The 25,289-nt window shown below is 36.6% G+C and overlaps 1 long non-coding RNA gene across 1 annotated transcript; it reads left to right on the top strand.

Moving 5' to 3' along the window:
* Nucleotides 1-16,220: 16,220 nt before the first annotated feature.
* On the top strand, nucleotides 16,221-20,784 carry LOC140330962 (uncharacterized). Its single transcript, XR_011920823.1, has 2 exons — nucleotides 16,221-18,482; nucleotides 19,860-20,784. It is a non-coding gene; the product is annotated as an uncharacterized lncRNA (long non-coding RNA).
* The last annotated feature ends 4,505 nt before the right edge of the window (nucleotides 20,785-25,289 follow it).

Here is a 25,289-nt window from a genome sequence, read left to right as displayed (position 1 = left end):
CATCCCCTTGTCTGCGCCTGGATGTGCTTTTTTTCTGTACAGCAGCAGGGTCATGTCAGGACCCAAAAGAGAAGCCTTCAGCAGTAAGGCCACCACAAGGAGACTGTCATCAACAGGCCAACATGGGCACATCTGCAGTGCTGAGTTAGCAATCCCCCTGGAAACTCTGCTGATGAGGAAGTACATTTTCATAACAAAGTAGGCAAAAATGCAAGATCAAATGCACCTTCATTGAAATCTGAAAATAATTCCTAAAGTGTCAAACTGATCTCAAAAGAATTTTCCAACATTGGCCCTTAGTTGTACTGGTAATGGTAGCAGAGCAATGGTAGCAGTATTTTTTATAGTGATTTCTTACATTCAGTTACGTGATCATTAAAAAAATTACAGTTTAAATATTTCATACTGTTTTCTACTTATCAATACTTGACAGGACAGGACTTGAAACCTAACTTCACACATTTTTTTGGATAGCAGAAACATTTTCATTTTTTACTAAATTTTGGCCCTGAGACACTACAATGGCAAACAACATAAGAAAAGGTGTCAATGGAACAGGAAGGTACCGATGGCAATCAAAATGTTCCAATTTTGTAACCAATTTTTACAATCAGTATTTGGGTCTGTACCCCAATTAGATAGATTTTCTATCACTTGCTGTCCTGACAGGATATGATAGAGACATGGACACCAGTAAAACATTTTATTTTGTCTGGAGCTGGGTTTAAGATACTCATAGTTTTAAATAGTGTATAAAGCCCACTTTGAAAAGTGAATTTGAAAGATTTTTTGAGTCTAGGCAGATTATGATGATATAACTGTAGGGCACAAATCTGGGTTTGACCAGTATGGTTTTGTCCTAAATATGGAGAATATTGAGATCTTTATGTCATTTTACCTGATCATCCAGTCGTTACTACAACCTCTTGACTTGGGGCTAGACATAATCTACTGTGCTTTCCATGAGTTCTATTCATTCCATTAGCCTGAAATAAGTTTATACAATTTCCTTGTTTTTTTTAAGCTTATTGGTTTAGCAAGATGACCTTGATCTGCTCTAATCTGGTTGATGGTGAACATCTGGTGTCCCAGTGACCTGCTTTATGTGAAAGAAGTGGTTGATACTGGGGGGGCTTTTAGAATTAAGTGAGGTCCTATAGTCAAAAGGATTAAATGTGCTATCAGCTGGTGTAAACAAATGTTATGGAGTTCTATCAACTCCTCTGCCAAAATAATTCTCTGCTTCAAGGCTGAATTCACACTCACCTACGTTGGGTGTATTTAGTTGGGTTTAATTGAGCCAACTCCAAGGAGTTTCTAGGTCAGGACTCCAGACAACTCATGGTAAATCGGGTTTTGCACAGGCAATATATTCTGGTTGTTTGGTTTATGAAATATGATATCATCATACCTTCTAGCTTCCAAGACATTTTAGTTAAAGGTATGTAGGTTAAAAACTTTCCCTATCATGTTCCTATTTATGTGGTCCACAAATATTAGATACACAAACCTTTTATTGACAGAATACATAAACTGCCATGCCTGACCTAGTTCTAAAGAATCTTGCCTGGTTGGTGTTCAAATTCTCTGCTTTTACTACCTTCTGAATCACTGGCCCAAAATGAGTACATTTCAGGTACTCATTTTGGTTAAAGCTAATAGTCAGCTAATTGACAGTTATCTGCATGCTGTCAGGTGAGTGACTACTAAAAATAGTAACTTTACATTCAGGAAATCAGCATTCTCTACAATACATTTTGCTTTTATAAACTTTTACAGGGAGGCTTAAACCTGATAGTATTTTTACCATAAACTATTGAATTGAATGAAGATGGATCAAAAGAGCTGTGTTGCTTAATTTATATGTATAATCATTTTTTTTCAAAACAGCTTTTAAAAAGCTCCAACAGCTGGCAGGAACCTGTGCGAGAGCAGTGGTCTCTTTACAGCGGTCTGGCAAATCCCCTGCCTTGTCATCACTACAGCATTGGAATCATTGCTTTAGGCTCTTCATAATCTACATTCTTTTCCTACTACTTCTCCTACACAATAGTTCCAAAAACAGATTCAAATTTTTTTGTGTTGTGTTTAGGTTTACCAGTGATTAAGTTTGACATGGGATAATACTTTGTGGTCAGATTAGACTTTGACATGACAATGCAAATTAAAGGTTTTCCGTAGCAAAATCACAGTATAGCCCCTGTTTAATCTCTAGCTTTACAAAAATTCTACTGCTAAGGCTAAGTTTATACAAAGTGTTTCCCCAACCTTTAAATACTGTTTGCAATTTTCTGTTTATTTGAATGTACCAGTTCACAGCAAATTGGTATTGGGCATCACAATTCTGAGCTTTAAAAAAAAAAAAAACACATTGCGGCATTTCAAAAATTTTCATTACCTATACCTGCCTATTTTTATTAAAAATATTGGGGGTGTTATTAAGCATAAAAAGCCTAAAATTATTACAGAGCCTATAATGTGTTTATGGGCATTTAAAGGTGTTTTAGGCATTTGACTGTCTGTTTTAAAAATGCCTTTAAATTATTTAAATGTGCCATTGGCGGTTTAGGCATTTACAAATAAAATCAGTGTACACCCGAGTTTTTTTTTTTACAGCATAAACTGCTAAATAATGTTTTCATTTTAAGAGAAATTTGATACAAAAGTGTTAACATATACAAAGGTGGTGAAGAATTATTTACTCTAATCCTGGTATTCCAACCTTGTAAGCAGCAGGGGAATTAGGTCCAGGATGTGGAACTTTAAAGAATCATGTGACAAAACACAGACAGGGTTTAGTTCAGCTTTTATAGATGATGGATATTAGGGTTTGTTTACCTAATATGCAACCCCAAATCTGCAAACTTTTGACTGACTGCAACACCAACCAGGCACCTAACAAACATACCTAACATAGAGGTGAATATCAAGAAGAGAGGTGAACCGCTTGGGTCCTGTGAAAGTATAATATCGTGAATATTCATAGGTAATTTCAGGCTGTGTGTTCTTATCCACTTTCACAGACAACTGTTTTCAAAGAAACAGAAGCTAAATGATAGTAATGCATAGCCAAGCCATGACTCCATATTCTTTTCACTTGGAAGGAGGGGCTTGCATAGCTTTGGAAGTTGTGCAAATATTAAAATTTGTAATTTGTGTGTTTCACACACTATTGTCACATAGCAGAGCCAGGTTTGGTCATTCATTGCAATAATAGTATTATAAAGGTCTGGGCACACTCCCACTTAATAACTGAACAATGAGGATGAAGCTGCAAGTTGATGCAATTTCTCTGCTCATTATGTGCCTTCCGTCTGTTAGCATATTCACTTCTAGATCACAGGCATGTGGCAGATCCTGATTGACTCCCACTGCTGGCCTTCTGTCTACCAATATTATACTGATATGTAAGGATTACAGGAGACTGACATCTAGACACTCTAAAGGTGCGTACACACTTCCAATTTTTATCGTTCCAATCAAACGACGAACGATCGATTGGGCAAAAAATCGTTCGTAAAAAAGTAACCAACGACGCCGACGAACGAGGAAAGTCGCTGGAACTGTCTGTATTAGTCTGTCATTTGCAATCCCTATTTATTGTACAGCGCTGCGTAATATGTTGGCGCTATATAAATCCTGTTTATTATTAATAATAATAATAATAATAATAATAATACAAGCGCTAACCCCCCCCCAAATCAACTCCAGGCCTTTTATCTCGTTATTACATAACGAAGGAATTGGCCACACCAGCTCATGAAATAGCCTTTGAGTCAATTGTCTAATTACTATTGAGCCCCTGGAATGAAGTGATTGTGTAAAAAAAAAAGCTTTAGTTCCTTACATTTTTATGCAACCTTTTTGTTCAACCCACTGAATTAAAGCTGAAAGTCTGCAATTTAACTGCATCTGAGTTGTTTCATTTAAAATTATTTGTGGTAATGTACAGAACCAAAATTAGAAAAAAAGCTGTCTCTGTCCAAAATATTTATGGACCTAACTGTATATATAGTATTATATTTGTCACCTAATGAAGGACAGTTAATGTAGACAGGTACACATGCTTGTGCACTCTGTTTTTCAGCAGTTTTTTTATGTGTTTTGTACTAGCCCATTTACTGTACATAGGTACTTATTGTCAGGGCTAAAGTTAAGCATTTATGTATTACCATTGTACACTGAACACTGTTGCTGTAGCCATTAAATATCATTGATGCTGCTTGATCTGGCAGTACTGATAGTGTTGTGCGCTGCTGGTGACACTGGTGCTGGGAAACTACTACGTACAGTAAATTATTACTTGAAGTCCACACAAAGTCAGTATATGCAAAAAAAAAAAAAATACAAATAAAAACAATCAACGGGCATTAGTTAGGTTAGAAGGGACACAGCAGTAAAAACTTGATAAAGGCCCTAATCCCTCCCAAATTTATCCAAATCAACAAAAAGTTTGGCTATCAATACACTTTCATTTTTGTCAAGTACAGCCCCACTGAGGGAGAATTTACATATTAAGCTGTGTAGTGTTTTATGTTAGGGCATTTATGCTCATAACATATTTATCAAATTACCGATCAAATTGAGAACTTAAAGGACCTGATTTATTAAAGCTCCCCCAGGCTGGAGAATATACACTTTCATCAGTGAAGCTGGGTGAGCCAACAACCCTTGAATGGATCTTGTCCAGGATTGAAAACATTTGCTAACAAAAGGCAAATAACTTAGGAAATGCATTTCAGGTTTGGTGGGTCACCCAGCTTCACTGATGAAAGTGTATCTTCTCCAGCCTAGGGGAGCTTTATTAAATCAGACCTAAAATCTTATCACAGTCTTTGACAGTCAGGTCTACTTCTGCTTTCAAGAAAACCGCAAATGGTGACACAAAGCATGAGAACGGAATCTGTGGTTTTGGAGATGTCACACACAAGCTTGCCCCACCTAACACGTGTCATAGCACACATAAATAGCTGGTATAAAAGGAGTGCTCCAACTAAGTGGCCTTTTTACACCTTACATCAGCTAGGTATGAACATCTGCTTATTTGTTTTGTAACTTATCTTCAGAAAACATATAAAACTCTCAAGGCATTAGTGCACTAACTGTGAAAATGATTTGTGATATAAACTTGTGGGAAATAGCAGATTCCTGATGTATGATCTTTGACATAATGTGCTGGTGATTTCAGTTTTTATCAGAACAAATGCTGCTACATTTATATTCTGAGAACAGCATGTCTGTTTCCTTGCTTATTTTTGTATTGTAAACGTGTAGCTTATTTCCCAAAATGTTCTAGCAATTGTAATAGTCACCAATATTTACAGTATCATGCAGTGTTTTAGGCAACAGAGGGTCCCTTTTGCAATAAAACATACTTACCTGCCTGATCACTGTCTTCTTCTTTTAAAAAATGACGTCATCCCAACCAAGATGGCCTAAGATCAGAGCCAGAAAAAGGAGAAAAAAAGCAGATAGTGGTGCCCACAATGGAACCACCAAAACTGATTGTTTTAAGTCACATTTTTCCCAGAAATCTGTGTGGACTATAGAGCACCCTGATGTTCTGGAAATGTAGAAAGCGGGAGGTATTTTCTATTCCTAACATACTACTTGCCCTGGGGTGGAGCAAATAGTCAATGCTTTTTTTCTCTCTAAATGTTGTAGTTGTGGATGTATAGGGAAGAGATTGGAATTTAGAAATGTTATGAGTACCATGGTACTTCCAATTTTATAGAGGATTCAATAATGTGAAAACTTTTATTGGTCACTGGACTATTTAAATTTCATGGGCCTTTATCCTAGAAGTAGTGTGTAGAAATAAATAACGTATTCAATCATAGAATCAGCAGTCAGGGCTCCTGTTGCCATCGCTCATATCCTGCAGCTACACCTGGGACTTTTACTGTTTTTCAACAAGTTACAATTTTGTGTGTTCCACTGACAAATCTAGTGGTTGTAGTAAATTCATGCATGTAAAATTGGCCTTGTCAGATGGATTTCCCTCACTTGTGTTCTGGTGCTAACCTTTAACCAGACATGAAGTCAGGAAATATCTGCAACAGGGAAACAGACAACAATATAAAGCTGATAGAGGTTCTAACATCCCTCAACTTAAATTTACAAAAATTAATATTTAGGTCTGTCTGTGTTGCTGTTAGAAATATGTTGCTTCCTGTTCTGGTGACACAACCTTCCTACTAGACAAGAATCTCTCCAAATGAGTTCTAATCCTTCCCCACTTTAGCAAAAAAAAAACTTTAAGGTAAATTGCAGATGAAGCCAAAATTCAACAAGAGAAATCCTCAAAGCAATCAAGTTAATTAGTGTAAATAAAAGGTAACCCTAAAAAAATTAACATGTTATATTCCTAAAAAAAATAACATTTGTAGCTGTGTCTGCCCGTAGGTTTTGCAAGTACAGAATCTCTCATGCCTTTTATTTTCACAGTCAAATGGATGTCTTATAATTTCCCCCCGGACATGTGGTACTGCAATGCTGGCAAGGTTGCCTGTCATTTTATTGTTCTCCTACTTTAGATGTCACATGGTCACACATAATGCAGTTGCAAGCACATTTGTCCAGTATAACATGTGTTTATGTCTACCATTTGATATACCTAATATTTACTTATTATAATATTTATATAACCTGATTGCTATTAGACTTTGCATTCTTCATTTATATTTTTCTTTTGGAAGGGGGTGGGGGCGTGTCAATTGAGACCATTGAGTGTTCTATAGGCGAGCATCTGTACCAGCCAATGGTTTTAGTAAATATTTACTGGAAATACTCAGGTTTACTTGTAGACAATTCCTACACTGCTGAGCAATTTTATTTATTCGTTTTCTATTACAACCATGCATTTTTGAGTTTACCAACCAAACTTATCTGCCCTCTGCCCTGGCCCTGATCATTTTAACACCAGAATTTTACTACCAACTGTTCAATTTAGCATACATGTGTCAGTGCAGTAAAAATGTATCAAATCAAATCAATCACCATTACCTTGACACGTTAAGTGTGTATTTTTTTAATGTGGCAATAACTCTTACATTGGAGACACTTTTTCTTGTGACAGTTGCCTAAGTGGGTGTTTTACTTCACTTGTACTAGATTCTCTAGTAATTATTCGTATTTTTGCACTGGAAACACATGTAACATTTTTGAAATAAATACACATGACAAAAAAACGTTTTGAACAACTTTTGTATTTTCTGTTCTATCCGAACTGCAGAAAAGTATTTTTTTAGCTAATGTGTTTATTAATGGACAGCCCATGATGTGCATATAAAAGTACTAAACTTAAATATATTGTAACAATTGCATAATAATAACATATTATTTGAGGAAGTCTGCAAACACTATTTCCAGGCTTCATTAACATAAGAGACCACAGTAGAAAGTCCTGGGTGTCTGATGTAAAATCAAGGTACATACATAGGTTTGTTAGGAACACCTCCTATCTGTAAGGTCTACAACAGTGACACAGGCAGGCAGATATGGAATCTAAAGCTACGTACACACTTCCAATTATTATCGTTGGAAAACGAACGACGAACGATCCTGCACGATATCTACGAACGATCGTATAGCACCGATCCTGCACATAGAGATAACGACACGATCGTTCGTAGATATTGTACACACAATAGATACGATCGTTTGAGGGATAGAGGAACTATGTGCACGACAGGAAAGTGAACGAACGTTCGTTTATTACGCATGCTCAGACCATGGACGATCAACGAACGATCGTACACACGAACGATGTTCAACGATCGTCGTCCAATCCGATCCGCCGGTCCGGTCGTTCGTTTCCAACGACTTTCCTCGTTCGTCGGCGTCGTTGGTTACTTTTTTTACGAACGATTTTTGCCCAATCGATCGTTCGTCGTTCGTTTTGAATGATAAAAATTGGAAGTGTGTACGCACCTTAAGGCTCCAGGCCATTGCCTGCATTGACCTAATAAAGATCTAGCACTGGACTAAGTGTACACAGGCACTAAATGAAAATAAACACGAAGGAGCACAGTATTATATCTATAGATGGTGCACTAAACATTACTTATAGAAAGACAGAACACATTGTGTTGTATACAGGTTTAAAACCAAGTGAGAGGATGTGTCCTATCAATGTTGAAAGACCCATTTAAAAACATTATTGTTATAAAAGTTTGCCAGTGTCCTTATTATGTAAAACTTAATTAGTAATGAAGATAAAGAAGGTTCAGGTAAATTACTTTTACCTAATTATAGCACTAATATTTAATTTAATACCAGCCATGCAAGTGGAGAATGCTTTTTTCCTGGTGTACGTCATTTTATATCAAGTTAGGTTTGATGCAATAATATTATTTAAATGCCTACATCTAGGGTCAGGAAAATGACCATTGGAAAGTTCCTATCAGTCTGCGGTTTAATCTGTACAGCTAAACAACTTCTCTCTTTTTTTAAGAAAGAGAAAATTGGCAAGTAATAAGTAAAATAAAAAAAATAATCAGTCCTTTTGAAATGTTACTATTTATTAGAAATAATTTGTTACAGTTAACCTTGTAACCTTTACAAATCCGCATGTTTAAATGATTTGTTTAAAAAACTTTTTTATTAATATGAAATATTAAGCTGCGTACACACGTGCAATTCTTGTCATTGGAAAGGATCTTTCACGATCCTTTCCAACGACAAAGGACCACACGATCCATGAACGAGTGCTGTACATACAGCACCGTTCTGCTCTATGGAGACGGGAGGGGGAGAACAACGGAGCGGCACCCTGCTGCGCGCTCTCCCCCTTCCCTTGCATTAGGATCGCTCATCGTTCATCGTCCGTGGATCCGCCAGGACGGATCCACGGACGATGAACGACCTGGGTTGTACACAAGCCAGATTCTCACCTGATATCTGGCCGATGCCGATTATCGGGCGAGAAAAATTTGACGTGTGTACGCAGCTTTAGTCTGATCTCCAGGCATGTGACTGTGTTTAGGTAAAATGGCATTTTCTCAGTTTCCCTCCCTTAATGGCTCATATTGTCACATCATAACAAGTCACAGAGATAAGAAGCAACAGCACGGGGTGATCTGTTCATATACATTTCCCAATACATAGTAGCTATACCATTGACCCCAGGGTTTACATGATTTACATGCTACCTTTGGGTAAGATTTTAGTCTGAAAAGTTAACCTAAATGCTATTTAAACAAATACAGTGATGGTCATCTTGTGAAAAGGCTGAAAGAAGATAATATTAGAAGGAAATACTATGATGTAGGGGTCATTTTGTAGATTGTTTTCTTGACACTATGATGTACAGAGTGGGATTAACTGGGCATCAACAAGGCAGTATAGCCATGCAGATGACACTGGAAGAGTATTTGTCCCAAGGTAAGCTTGTGGGGCTCCACTGCCTGTTTGGCAGCCAATCCTGATATATGTTTTCGCAGCACTGACAGTTTTTTAGATGATATGGAGTGGGACTTGTAATACCTGCAGAATGCAAAGACAGAGCGTCTCTACTGATGTACACTGTTGGACTGAGTTTACAGTTTGGCAGCTTAGTCCTCCTTTAGCTATCAGAAGTGCTAAAAGCAGTTCCTGTGTAGATGAAGGCTACAGACAAGTTATATCCTAGGAATTTTTTTTCTTTTCTACTGATCTCATACTTTTGCTAAGGTATTTCCAAATAAGATTTCCAATTGGATAAATAAGTACATTTGGATAATATAAGTATACATCTTCTTGCTAAACTGATTGGCTGGTGGTAAGATCTTTTCTCCATATCTTCAGGAGCATGTTTGGTAGACAGCCATGTTTGGTAGAAACCAATAGACAGTGTTCTTCAGTTGTTGAAACTCCACACCTGTCGTGGCCTTTATGAAGGGTTACTAATACTACTGTTACATTTTCTTCATTTTTTTTACTATAGAGAATGGCACAGGAGGTTCTGTAATATGATATTTAGTCTATTTAGAATTTAGATATTTAGAAATCAGGATCTTGTATTGTGTTTGTAAATGATCCAAATATTTTAGTATTTTTCTGTTGAAATAACAAGGAAATTAAAAAATCTGTTCACATATTGCACATTGCCTGCACATAACACTATTAGCTACATGTGGTAAAATCCTCTCTCTGTACATGAATGTAATTGAATTCATCCAGTTTGTGGCTGGTTTAATATTTTATTTTTTCATTATTCCAGTAGCAAAAGCAAAATGAATATCTTCTCACCTCAGTGAATTATACGTAATTGTAAAATAGCTGAAAGCACAGCAAAATGTGCATCAGTCCTAAATAATACAGTGTGCAGACGTGTGTAGGTGGTAGTTTGTTCACAAATTACATATGAAGCTCTTATACGTCACATTGAATAAAATGTTTTCAAGATTACTTGAAGATGATGTAAAGAGTACATGCATGCATTATGCATTTTTCAGTGTTTCGGTTTCCACTGTGAATATACAGATGCATAAATCCAATCTCTAAAACTAACCATACTGTTACCCATGTTTTGTATTGTCACCAAATACTAACAATTTGTAATAGATATTGATGTTAATACCTAAAGCAATTGCATATTTCCTAGATCTCCCATTTCAGTGATTACTGCATAACACTTGTGTCTTCTTGACTTAAGCAGCTCTTCAGGCACCTGCTGGTCTGCAATACCTTAAATCAAATAGGGTTTCTGTGGCAACAAGACGTTTTGGGTGAAGACAAGCAAAATTCGCTGACATTTTTAAAGTAACATACCTTCTTCTGGGCATTTAAAATAATTGTATAACTATTTAATCAGGAGCTTGGATGTTACAAATCTAAATCAGTTTTAATGTATGTAACTTGGTTTGCAACCTTTCTCAACCTGATACTATGGTACCCTGGCTAAGGGTTGGCTTGATTTCACACAGCATTTATTTGGGACCAGTTGAACCTTTACTTTTGCCTCTCAGGTAAGTAACAAGTGTAACCAATGATTTTTAACTGACTGAAAAGGTGCAATTTTTACCACTGGCTACCAATATCAGGGTAAGCCTTTTCAAAGATCTCTTAATGTATTAAAGGCAACTTTGCCACGGACCACCAAAATAACTAGTATTTTTTCTACTGATCTTTAAATTAAACAAACTGCCCCCCAAAGTAAGACATGCTTTCCATTGACCACTAATGTAAAGGGGTCCTTCTCTCCTGACCATCAATTTAGGAGAACCTTCAACTTGGGCCACCAATGGAGGGGATACTACACTTATCCCTGTGTGTTGTTTTGGCCACTATGATTTATTTCATTTTTTTATTTCTTGGTTTTCACTAAAAATAATTTTGTCATATAACAAGGAAGGTAAGAAAAAAATGTTCTGCCATTGATGACCAATGTGCTAGACAAGCCATATCTCTTATATTTAATATTTATAATCATATCTATAATTTACTATAATTATTAATTAATTATAGTAAATAACTATAGTAATTATAGTTAATTATAGTAATTAACTATAAATTACTATTAGATAATACTAAACTAATGATAATACTAAAGATAATGTATGATGAGCTGTATATATCTTCTACAGTGGTTCCCCAAGACCTAAAAGTTATTTCAAGGGTTCCTCCAGGGTAAAAAGGAAAGTCAGCTATAGAAGCTACATAAATATGTGCACATCCACAAAAAAATATAATTGCCTGTTTTCATCAGTAAATTCCACCCATTCCCCATTGTAGAAATTATTTAACTGGACAACATTTTCAGGCTGTGCAACATAAAACATTTTTTCCCTTTCAGTTAATGTGCCCCTATACATTAGGTATGACACTAAACTATGTATTATTCAGCCAATGTATATGGGGCAGGAGGCTTCCTGTTGCTAATATCGATCTGATTAGGACCAATTGGATGTCAAGCACTTCGGCGGGGGAAAGGGGGCATAGGGAACATTTACCCCCCCCTAGATTTTTGTTCACATGATGATTCAGTCTCCAGACACAAGAAAGACTCAAAGACTGAGGCCTGCTTTCTGGACCCCTGGGATTCATGCTGCGTGTTGCTTTCTGCGAGGGTATTGCTAGGGCCTGGTGTCTGGTGGCTAATTCTAGTGCTAGGGTAGTCTTCTACAGGTGACCAGCTGTTAGGGGATTACTGCTGGAGGCTGATGCCTGGTGGTTACTGCTGGGCCCTGGCTGGCTGTGGGTTACTGTTGGGCACACCTCCCATGCCATGCTCTTGTTGTAGTTCACTATGAATCTTGCAACCACCATAAAATTTGTGTGAAAGTAGACACGTTCATGTACTGACCGCATTGTAAATGTGTGAGATCATCATATTCCTTACCATCTGTCATTTATTCAGGTGATCATTTTTGTGCCTCTTTCAAACCTGCAAAATTTCATAAACATCTCATCCTGTCAGACCAAAATAGGTTAGGGTAATATATATATACAGGGAGTGCTCTGGAATATTCAGGTAAAAATGCAAAACATATTAAATTCAAACAGCACCAGAGAAGCTTGATGTTAATTAACCCACCAAGTAGCCGGCTTTGCCATATGACTCAGCAAAGATGATACATGAATTATGTAAGGGTTAGATAAGAACTTTCTCATCAGGAGTTCGAGTACTTTGGATTAGGTTTTCTTTGTGTCTGAATAAAGCAGCCTTCCTCTCTGCGGAAGCAACAATGAAGCCAAGATAACAAGGTTATTTTACACTGCTGCTCAGATACCAAGTCAAGCCAGCAAATGCAACATACAAACCACTTCAATTTCTGTACAGAATGTATGAAAAGGGCTTAAAGGGACTCTCCAAAACAAAACAAAATCGTAAAAGCTTTAGCAGGTAGTTAAAATGTCTAAAAAAATATATATTTCTGTAAAGTCAGTCTTTGTTTAAATAAATCTTTCAATTCATATGGATAATTCATAAAGGGATCATTTTATTAAAGTTTCCTGGACTGATTGACCTACCGGTAATAAGGATTTTTTAAGTGCTCTGTAAAGAAACATTTGGCTTGACTTTACCAGTAATTCGGCATGGTTGTCATCCCTGTTTTACCCACATTTTTCCATTTCTTTAGGCAAGCACAGCAGGCATGAACAAACCATAGCACTATTATTATTATTACACAGTATTTATATAGCACCATCATATTATGCAGCGCTGTACATAAGTCCATAGTCGTGTCACTAACTGTCCCTCAAAGGAGCTCACAATCTAATGTCCCTACTATAGTCATATGTCATTAATGTAGTCTAAGGTCTATTTTAGGGGGAAGCCAAAAACCTTACTGCATGTTTTTGGGATGTGGGAAGAAACCCACGCAGACACGGGGAGAACCTGCAAACTCCATGCAGATAGTGTCCTGGCTGGGATTCGAACCTAGGACCTAGCGCTGCAAAGGCCAGAGTGCTAACCCCTGAGCCACCCATGGACTGTATGGAGTACAGCTTGTAATTAGCAGAGTTTATTGGCCAGGAGTGCAAAACCCACAAAGTGCAAAATGCAGGAGAGCTCAATGCAGGAGGTGCAGGGGTCATAACATGTACAGCACAGAAGTTAAAAATGCATATTGCACAGATGACAGGAGTATGTAACACAGGGTACAGGTGTGCCTAATGCAGAGTGAAGGGGTCAGGAGTGCTTAACACACAAAGCATAGAGGTTTAGGTGTGTGTAATGTACAGGGCACTTAAGTAAGTAGTACGTGACGCAGAATGCTGAGGTCAGGATTATGTCATATACAGCCCAATAAATTCAGTATTCAGGGGTATAAAATTTACAGCAGTGTAGGGTTCACGAGTATATAATGTACAGAGCAGAGGGGTTAGGAGTTTAATGCACAAAAACTACCAAACCAGGGGACCTACGAGAACAACTTACACACATTTAACCTTTCCTATATTTGTGTTATATTTCACAATGTGTAGGAATCAGGGGAAAATATTGTTAAGAGCATAGGGGTCTGGAGTGCATAACAAAGAGTGTATATAACACTTGTGTCTTCTTAACACAGGAGAACAAATCCCCCTCCAGTACAAATCTCTTTTGCTATTGCTGCATCTTAATTCCCAAAACTGAGTTTTTTCTTTCCCAACAGATAGTTATGAAGAGATCGGACGCTGAGTGCATACATAGCTCAGTGTACATTGAAGAAAAAATTGCAGAACAATTAAGGAAACAATTGCAGTTAGTTTGTTTTATTGCAGTAGAGAAATTACCTGTCCTTTCTGCAAATAGGAATCTACTTGCTCTCAATTTATATTTTTTTTAGTTCTGTTTTACCTTTGCTTTTTTTAATAAACCTATTACACTATGAGAAAATATATTTCTTTTTCCTGAGTGCACATCTTTTTGACTGGTAAAAGAACAGGTCCATTGTTAGTGGGATATCCATCTATATAAAGTCAGGTACTATAGAAGAAAGCAAGCTTAAGAGAGGGGAATATCTTGTGCTTTTTAACTAAGGCTAAGTTCTTACATGCAGGATTTTAACGAACCAGTCTTTTAAAAGTTGGCAGTAGGTGGTACTAGACCAAACATTACCACCCCTATTCATTCCCTATGGGTACCTGCAGGTGAGAGAGGAAGTGATAACTGCACCACAACTTTACCACCCATCTGTGCTTAGTCTTACTTTTAAACTAGTGGTAAGCTTGATGCAGTGAGTTTTAGTCCAATAGGTGGTGGGGATGCAGCTGATGAAGTTATACAATGTACTATTCAAAATAGTGCATTCTTACAAACTAATGTTTTTGTTTGCTTTATTTACACATTTTATTTTTACTCCTTGGTATTTTGTTCAGTGGCTAATAATATTCAAACATTTCCACCATAATAACAGCTTCATTTTTTTTGTAGGAAACCAACCGCAAATAGTCTTTTCAACAACTTTATCCTGATGGATTTTTTTGAGGGGGGATGGGCCTAATCCAGTACTGTAAATTTTGGCATCGTACATAGGTAGTCAAGAAGGAGTGGTCAGGGCCAGTCAGTCACCTTGTTACAGTGTGTGGAAATGACTACTGGGAGTTGTTCTACATGACCAAAATATGACAGGTCTCTGCAACATCTCTCCATCAATAGCTTGTGTGGTGCATAGATTAGGAAAGAAAAAAACAAGTTCATGTGTTCGCTGAAAATACACCAAAAAAAAGATACTTAAGAATGTTTTACATTTATGTGTAAATGCTGAGTGTCTTCATTCCACTCCTCTTATGTGGTTGCCCTAGGCTTCATCTCTGCTTTAACTTAAGTGACAATCTATTCTGCCTAGTTAGTTACATCGAAAGTGCTGCTGCCATGTTTAATAATTCAAAATGTGCTTATTCTTTGGATGGTTCTTTTTTTAATGTCCCATTTATTTAAGCTAATTGTAGAGACAACCTAAAAGACAAAGCATGCTGAGAATGAATGTTGTATAACTATGGTAACTCTACAAACTAGTGTGCTCCACAAAAGGTATATACCATATCTGCTGAAGGTCATAGTAAATTAGTCTGGATACATCCTAGTCCACTTAATCTACTGAATGAATACTATATGTTACAAAATTCATGAATTATGTCAACATATATCTGTAATAGTATATTCAATAATAACATTTTACAGACATTGTTATTGTTTTGTGTGTCATCGGATATTGGTAAACAGGGTCTTCCTATTATTACTGGCAGTAATTATGCAACTAATTTAGTTTTGCTAGTCCACAGGCCATAAGTCTAGCACTTGAACAGACTATTCTTTCTATTTTTGTAGTCTATTATTATTATTATTTTTTTTATTATTATTAATAAATAGGATTTATAAAGTGCCAACATATTATGCAGCGGTGTACATTAGGGGTAGCCATAGTCTTTCCACACTGTACAGTCTAGTTCAAGAAATTTACAGATACGCTGCATTTTCTAATGCCAATGTTTGTGACAATGATGGTAGCCTTTTTATTGGCTGAGGGTTTGTAAAGGTAAAGTGATATGTTGATGCTTTTTTTTAGAATAAGTGTTAACGTTCTGATGTGGGTCACAATCATTGAGGTTCTGTCTTCGGATGTGTGAATATTCCACAGAAATTACCCTGATAAGTACCCGGGGTAGATGTGTCAAGAAAGAGTTGCTGGACCTGCAATCTAACATATTAGTTGGGTGTTGCCTATTATATTTAATAATATTATTACACAATATTTATATAACGCTGAAATATTATGCAGCGCGTTACAAAGTCCATAGTCATGCCACTAGCTGTCCCTCAAAGGAGCTCACAATCTAATGTCCCTTCCATAGTCATATGTCTTTAATACAGTCTAAGGTCAATTTTGGGGGGAAGCCAATTAACCTAACTGCATGTTTTTGGATTGTGGGAGGAAACTGGAGTACCCGGAAGAAACCCACAAACGCAAACACCGGGAGAACCTACAAACTCCATGCAGATAGTGTCCTGGCTGAGAATCGAACCTGGGATGCTGCAAAGGCAAAAGTAACCATTGAACCACCATGCTGCCTACCCACCAAAGTATATAAAGTTTGTTTTGTATTAGATTTAGACTATGTTTACTGCTATCAGAACTTTTCTCTCTATGCTGACTACAAAAAGGATGCAGAAGACACTTATACCTCATTTGAATATTTTGTGCCATTACATACAGACTTGTGCTGCACACTCCATTCAGATGTGCCAACTTGCCTTACTGTCAAATGAATATGAATTTGCATGGCTTGAGAGCATAACTTTGTCCTCCCCCCACATTGTTTTTTCCAAAATGATTGTGTGTGTATATATGTGGGACATGGGTGCAGTTAAGTTCCCACACTTCTGGAATTGTTAAAGGTTTGCTTTTCAGACATAGGGCCTGATTTAATAACGATCCCCAAGGCTGGAGAGGATACACTTTTATCAGTGAAGCTGGGTGATCCAGCAAACCTGGAATTGATTTCTTCAAAGTCATTTGCTAGCAAATGTTTTGAATCCTGGACCAGATCCATTCCACGTTTGCTGGATCACCCAGCTTCACTGTTGAAAGTGAATCCTCTCTAGCCTTGGAAAGCTTTTTTAAATTAGGCCCATAGAGAAAGGCAATGAAGAATGCTGCAGATATATGCAGACAGTTCTAGGGGACAGTCACTGTGGCTATACTATTGAGTTGGGACAACCACTGTTTTATCATGGCTTTAAAGGGTACCTTGCCCATATCCTTATACAAAAATTTAATTGGCACTCCACCCACATAAACATGAACAAGATGATTTAGTTTTAAATGAGTATTGCAGGAGTTATTATATAGTTTAATAATTTTTATTAACACAAACCTGTTTAATTCAGCTGAAAATTCTACTTTTTCAGATACAGGTATTTAGTGTGTTCTCACATAAACGATGTATTCATCTAATGACAGCTGTCATGTTCTTTTTTGTAATTATTCCTCCCACAGACATTTCACTACATTCTTAAAGTAAAGATCTGTTCAAATTATACATGGTTATGGGAGGACTGAGAGAAAAAGAAATGTGTTAAATCGGTTAAATTGAAAATGATAAAACTAAAAGCCTTATTTAATTCAAATATCATGCGACTGTTCTTATATGCTTTATAGTAGCACATTACAAATAGATGTACTTGGTACACATAATAATGTACAGGTGGGAACTATTTGCAGTTGTTTACCAGTAAATGGTAATATTATACAGATTATTGTTAAGTATCTTTTTAGTATTACAAGTTTATGACAAGTTTATGACAAGGCTGTATTTACTATAACCCATCTTTAGTTATCAAAATTTTCAAATTGTGATAACTGTTTCTTATCTTGTGCCTCTTTTTATTGTCAAACATGGCCATTAGTGGCTAAATCCAACTTTGGAATTGTTTGGAAAGGGATATGGAGTGTTTTTCTTTGTTTTAGAAGTCAGTAATCCTTCTCTCTTTTCTCCTAATTAGTGATCTAAACTGTTTAACTTAAGTGACATACCTAGGGCCCCAAGTAATGAGGCTAGAAGCTGTAACAGATTTGTTTTATTGCAGAAGAGATATAGCTTGCCATACTCTTCATTTTTTATAATTTAGGTTTAGTTCTGCTTTAAAAGCAAAAAAGACATAGAATATCTGTTCTGCATCGAAAAGTCAGCTTGGTAACATGAACGCAGTCTTAATGGCTAATATAAAAACTGTAACTTTTAGCAGAACAGCTGGTGTCTCAAAGTCTTTAGGGGCTTTCATAAACTGCTGTAAACATCTCCTCTTTAACTAGCTCAATTAGGTCTTTGCTAAAAACATTTGTCCTAGCATCAGATTTTTCATATTAAGTGTCTGCACGTTAAATAATGTGTAAGTGTAATAGTTTTTTTTAAATAGCTTTCACAGTTCTCTTCTTAGCAAAGCATTAATCTTCTTCTAGGATTAAGTTATATTTATGGGGAGAGGACAGTGTCTACTGCTTTGAAAGGGCAGCAGAGTGATGCCATCAACTCAACCTAGACAAAGTCACCAGAAAATTGCATCAAAGGTAGGGGGACTGTTGTATAGTCCTGGATTAGTTTGATAACAGTAGATAGTAGTAACAAGCTAATTATAGAAAAGTAGAATCTTTACTTCAGCATTTGTCATGTGCTACCGTGACACATGTATATACACTTGATTCTCTCATTCTGGAATGATGGACCATATTAATAAATCCCTGAGTTTGTGAAAAAAACAATAACTGTAATGTTAATGGAAAAGCTCCCCTCAAGAGAATATGAAGGAGGAATATATATTGGCAAAAAAAATCCCCTGTACAGGAGTCCCACCACAGAAATCCACCATCAGAATACCAAAGATTCCTTTAAAGATTTAGTCTGTTAAGCAAGCCAAAGCATACATAGGATGTAAAGATTATTAATTCTGTATCCACAAAACACTCAGGTCAATATATATGTGCAATATAGAGAAATCGTACTTATGGCTTCTACTCTACAGGCATCTGCAACGATCATTGTCAAAGTAAAAAACAATTTTAAATTAACAACCGGGTCAACTTTAACTACTGATTGTGCTGACTGAAGTAGAGATGCTGAGGTCTGGGGCAGAGAACAGTAGCTAGTCCCCATTCTGCACACCCTTTACAGCTGCCTTGGCCAATCCTTTCTTGGATGACTCTACTGTTAAATGATCTGATGGCCCTCTTATAATTTAGAGCGGTTAACAGTGGCCCTGTCAGCACAGGGTCCTAAAACACACTTGGTTATATAAGAAGTGAAGAACAAGCTGGTGGGTGAAACCAATGCATGGAGGAGAAGTATAGAAGGATTGCAAAAGACGGGAAGCAATGAATCTGCATTTTATGTCACAGGCCACTGGAAAAAGGAAGTATATTCACCCTTCATTTAGCAAGTATGTTCCGATCATTTTAAACCTCATTTTGGCTTTTGGGAAACCTGTTTTAGAAAAAGCTAGTGTACCTTAGCAGGCTTAACCATCTTTCTATCCCAGCAGTATTGGCAAAGCTAATTTTTTCGTATTGGGCTGTAATTTGTGCAATATGACAGTCCTATATGACATGGTAGCTGTTAAAGTGGGTGTGGGAAGACTTGCAGATTGTGTATCAAGTTGCAGATAGAATAAGGTTTCCAAAGTACATTGTGAGTAGAGTGTGGGTCACCAATCTCCAGTCCCTAATGCATAATTAGCTTAAAACAATATAAAATATCAAAACAATGGACTGGTGTGTCAAAGCTTTTTAAATCCAGCATAGAATGCAATAATTTACCTTGGAATCTATGGTGGCTTATAATGTAAATTTTAACATTTTTTAAATGCAGTATTGTGTATGCTGTACAATATATTTGTGATTTTAACACTGGTTCAGCATGTTTACTTTGTTAATTACAGTTTTTTTTTCTAGATCAATACTTTCCTAGATCAAATATAAACACATCATTGAATAACCTACAATGAGAGGAATATATGTTCTGCCATCATCAACCCACCTTTGAAATTACTAAGGGACTGGCTGTAACAGTTATCCTTTTACTTTATTTCCTGGTGTGTTATTGACCTGAAGCAAGCATGCAGCTGGTGAAGTCAGAAATGCAATCTATATACTAATATAGCTGCATTCTTAGAGGTTAGCAGAAGAAGCCTAGAATATCACACTGCACTGAACAATATACTGACAAAGACACAATAAAAAGAGTATAGATTATTTACAGTATTAAACATGGCAAGATTGAAAAGCAATAACCCAAAACCATTTAAAAGGATGAAAGGCACCGAAAAACACAAAATGTATAAAAATATATATTTCTGTACATGTATTTACAGAATTATTATCACATTACAATTTTAGTTGCGTACTTACTGTGAAAACGCCTGCCATGTCCCCTGTTTCTTAAGAGCCTATTTCGAATCCATCGTAATCTTGATGTAACATCCATGACCTTGAAAAAACCCCTGTAAAATAAGTTTTAATGCACTGCATCCATGACAAACTTATCCACCTTCAGAGACATCTTTTGAGAACTTCATTATTCCCAGTTTGTGTACAAGCCCTAGTCATGCAACACATTGTTATTTGCTGCCACCTGTGACAACCAATCACCAGGAAGCAGATCCTGACAGAGACAGATATTTTATGCATGAAGGTGAATTGTCATTTGTTCCAATGTGGGCTGGAGATAAATGTCCCTTTAAAAGAAGGATTATGTTGTGTTATTGTCCCGCATACAATAGCCACCTATGCATAAAGTTCTAGTGATAATTTGACAGTGTGGTTTTTTTAAGAAAGAATAGTTCTCTTGAACTACGTATGTTGTTGCTACATTGGAAAACATTATTTATTTATGCTAATGAATATTAAAAGAATCTGTCTCCCCATCCTCCTCTACACAGAAAAAACAGGTGTGTGATATGAGTCAGCATGGACAGCAAAGGTTGCAGGTATGTGGGATAGCCCAACTTCCCCCCATGATACTGTTTCCATGCTCCCACTATGAATGGTAGGCAAATGGGGGAAATCGTCCCTTCTTCTCATGATGCTGCTGGGGCAGGCCCGAGCTCAGACATATTAGAGTGGGTTTTAAACTTTTTGTGACCTCTTTTCACATGAGCATCAGCAAGGTATAAACTTGTACATGTGAATATAGCTTAATTATTACCAATATATCTAATAGCATACAAATCTTCATAACAAACAATTAAATCATCATCTCCAACCATTAAAAATACTAAATTCCCCATTTTATTTATTTTTGCAAAAGAGAAGCTTTGTTCACTTAAGGATTGCATTCCATGTTTGATCCTGATGATGCTACCAAATTGCCATAGCAGTATAAGCAGTTTTATGAACTGATTTGTGCAGCACACCAATATGTATGCTGTGGGAGTGACTGAGTGCTTTTAGGACTATGGAGCTTTTCCAGATATAATTTATTATATGAATATTTGCTGATTCATAGTCACAAAGGAAAATACTATTAGTACATTATGAAAAAGGTAGGATTGTAAACGTAATAGACTTTACTACATGATAAACATCATTATACTAGTGAAAAAACGGTAATATTCTGTTATGTCCCATCTGTTTAAAATCTGTTACATAAACACTGTAAATGTCCTTTCCAAAACAAGCCCACAGAACAGCTGACAATCTTGTCACACCATCTAATTGAACAAATTTTGTTCAGCTGAATGCCACAATGAAAAGATGTTGTCACTTTTTGAATTTTCAGTCAGAAAAAAAAACACAAAAAAACAACCTCTTTGCGTTTTCTATTAACGTTTATTTTACTCGTTTACAAAGAAAACATTCAGTGCTAATCTATCATCGTTCAGAAAATATACTGGAAACTCTGTTCATTATGTATATCAGCAGAACTGTTTTCATATATGTGTGTGGATAACGAATGCTGCTTTTAGGGACAACACTGTTTACTATGTATATGGCGCAGTAATTATAACCGCAATATGTTTATCTAATAATAATAAACTGATCAGCCAAAAACACCTGTCCAATGTTGTGCAGACCTCCTTGTCCTTCGTTTGAGATTTCCATTTCCTTTATCTGTCCAATAAGTTTAAAAAGTACCTTGTATTTGTGTTTAAAATGTAAACTTCGCAATGGAATTCTAATAATTCCTCAGAGTTCTTATCTTGGACTTTTACTCTTTTTGTTGTTATAATGATGAGAATGCGAAGACTTCAGTAATTTTGTCCACAAAATGATGTGTGTTGTGAACCCACAATATGAAATAAGAAGCGTAGTACACCTATGGTAGGTGCCAAAGGGGTAGTATGTGGTCTTGATGGTGAATATTGTGCTGACAAATATGAACTAATAAATATCAAGAAATGCCACCTAATCCTAAAAGTTTGGCGCATGCATTGTACATATCATGGTCCCTGAGGACTTCTTTACGTGTTATATAGTAATTCAGGAGTAGAAGTACAAGTGCTTGATGAATAATAAATTCTGATTGAAAACATTGGCCTTCTGAGATTACTGGGGATAAATGCAAGGCTTAAAACTTTTTTTCATGAGAAGGTATACCTATAAAACTAATACAAAGGTCTTGGACTGAAAATAGTGATAGACAAAGTACTAGGAAGAAAGCAAGGACCAGGAAATATGTATGAAATTACACTAGCCATTCAGAAATTTGGCTAGTGGCACTGCAAGCAGTAAGATAGCAGAAATATGAAAGAATAGATAAAAATTGTTTTATGATGGGCCTGCAAAAGGGCCACTTTCGGACAGGTTTTTCCCAAATAATGTGATAAAATGTGAACACCTAAAAGAATGCAAAGTATGTATAGAGGAAGATCTAAAAATCTGTTAGTAATGTTTATCATGATTGGAGGGATGGAGCCTCTAGGGAGCGTTATGGTTTGCACAAAAGTGATGTGAGCCCTGAGAAGGGCTAAGGTGCAGAATCTAAGCAGCAGCCTGGTCTTCTCCAGAGCCTCTAGTTATGAGGATGTGGCGCTGTAGGCTTCTGCCAGCTAGCAAAAGAGGTCAGGAAAAAAAACGGGGGTCAAAAACCTGAACTCACAGGGGAGCGCAGGAGTCATGGGAGACACGGGGTTAACCACAGACACGCTGCTACTGCAAGGGAACAGACAGGGAAACACCAGACTGGGCAACAAATGGTTAACATGGGAGCTGGACTGGAAAATCACTCGATTAACAGACAAATGTATGAGAAAACCTTAGCCAAGCTAGGGGGCTTGGTATTAGTGGGAGGCACGTTGCAAGAACCCTGACGGCGATGAGTGCTATGTCTGAGCCAGCTTAATAGGCAGGAGCTATTAGGAGGCTGTTTCCTGATTAGCCAGCAGAAGGGGCAATCCTGAATAAATCTGGAAAAGCAGTTGTGCCCGAAGTCAGAACTGCCCACATGCCCAGGAGAGAGGCACTGGTGTTTTAGCGAGGAGGAGGTAAGTGTGACAATATTAGTGCATAGGTCAACAGAATTTTAAGAGGAAAAAATATGTGCTATTTGACAAACCAGAGGAAATAATTGGAAATTGCCAAAATATGACTTTACAATATAAAGTAAATGAGTGACTGTCATCTCATGATTATCTATAAGGAATATATGGTAGGTACTTCATACACAAGACAAGAAGTGGCAATGGAAATTTGTTAAGACAAAGTAGACCTAAAAATATTTACATTATTAGGATAACATGATTTCCTTTATAATAGTTTGTTTGGGAGCCTAAAAAAATGCTAAGAAAAAGTATTTTAAAACCAGATAGATCATGTACCAGTAAACATATGCAACTCATTGTCCATTACAGATACCAAGAGTTGCAGAAGAACAGAGTATCTGTATACGATATCGGTAAAGGAAAATAGTATCCCTTACATGGCTTTGCAGGATATACTTGCCTAGATCCACCTTCCAGGTCACTTTATAGCATTCTTTCCTTTTGCAGGGGTCTAGTGGGGATCTAGTGCTGTCCATCCATACATGCCAACCTGTTCCCCATGGTCCCCTTGCAGGGACACCACTCCTTTTCTATATTATGAGAGGAACCCGAACTCTGGACAGCCTAAAGTAAGTGTCCACATCATACAAGCAGTGATGTGGATAGCCAAAAAGGACCCTGATGAATGTAAACAGTAAAGAAAGAGAGAAGAGCGATGGAAAGGGGTCTTTTGCTCTGAAATCAGCAATGGAATATAACAGTAGAAAAAAAAATTCCATTTGCAGAAAGACAAAATTATATAAAGAAAGAGTATTAAAAAACTACAATGAATAAAACTGCAAAGAAAATAAAAAAAAGAAAGAGATTAGATAAGGAATGAAGAATGTGAGTCAGCTACAGAAAGAAAGAAGAGAAAACCATGAAAAGTATATAGGACCAGGGATAATAGCAAATAATTATGAAAAGAATGCTAAAAAATATATGAACTGAAGAAAAATATTGCACAGATAAACTAAGTGGTCTATTTAGAAAGGCTTTCATCTAAGATTTACCAAACGTTTAGCAAAATTCTTATAGGTTTTACATTGAAATCAATTAGAAAAAGTATGACTCATAAGTAAAAGTTTATTCACACATTTTCTAAAAGATTTGCATTTCAAAAGTAATAGAATGACTATCAACCGATATTAAAAGAATAGAAAGACAATCTAGGAAGCGTATTAGAGAAAGAACAAGATATATTAGATAGATTAATGGAATATTTTGAGAAACTAATTTCAGAGGGAAAATGGCAAGATGTAAGAACAAGATCAGTGGAAAAGGAAGAAAAGGACAAAGAACTGGTAGATAAACCAACCATAAGAGGTGGATCCCATCATGAAGAAAAAAAAAACACAATAAAGTACCAGAAGAAAATATTATTGTATTGCATTTATCAAGGCAGGAAAAAATTCACCTACTAAAAATATATTTATTCTCTTAAGATTATGGAAAAGTTAAAGAAAGCTAAAAGGCTAGTGTGGGCATCATATGCCCAAATAAAAAAAAGTAATCCTACCATATGTGAAAACTACAGAAGAACAACATTAATACATGTGATGTGGTGTGTAAAGTGCTGTCTGTAGTAACAAATCACAGTGTATTACTGTGGCTTCAGGCAATATAAAAGTACAACCAATCAGGTTTATATACAGGCAGATAAACCATAAGTTCCATGAGTGTAACCTGGGGCAGAATATGCCATTTGTGGACCTTAGGCAGGTATTTGATGGTGGGTAATAGAAGTAATGAATGGTGGGGTAAAAGCAAATAGGGAAATGCTCTGAAATGAACTTGTACAATGTAATGGTTTGAAACACAAAAAGTAATAAAAACCTATTTTATTGGCCTTGGATTGCACAAA

The sequence above is a fragment of the Pyxicephalus adspersus genome, chromosome 5 (assembly GCF_032062135.1).
Source record: "Pyxicephalus adspersus chromosome 5, UCB_Pads_2.0, whole genome shotgun sequence".
Taxonomy (NCBI): domain Eukaryota; kingdom Metazoa; phylum Chordata; class Amphibia; order Anura; family Pyxicephalidae; genus Pyxicephalus; species Pyxicephalus adspersus.
Note: the sequence above shows the minus strand (reverse complement) of the source record. Positions and strands in the feature narration are given on the sequence as shown.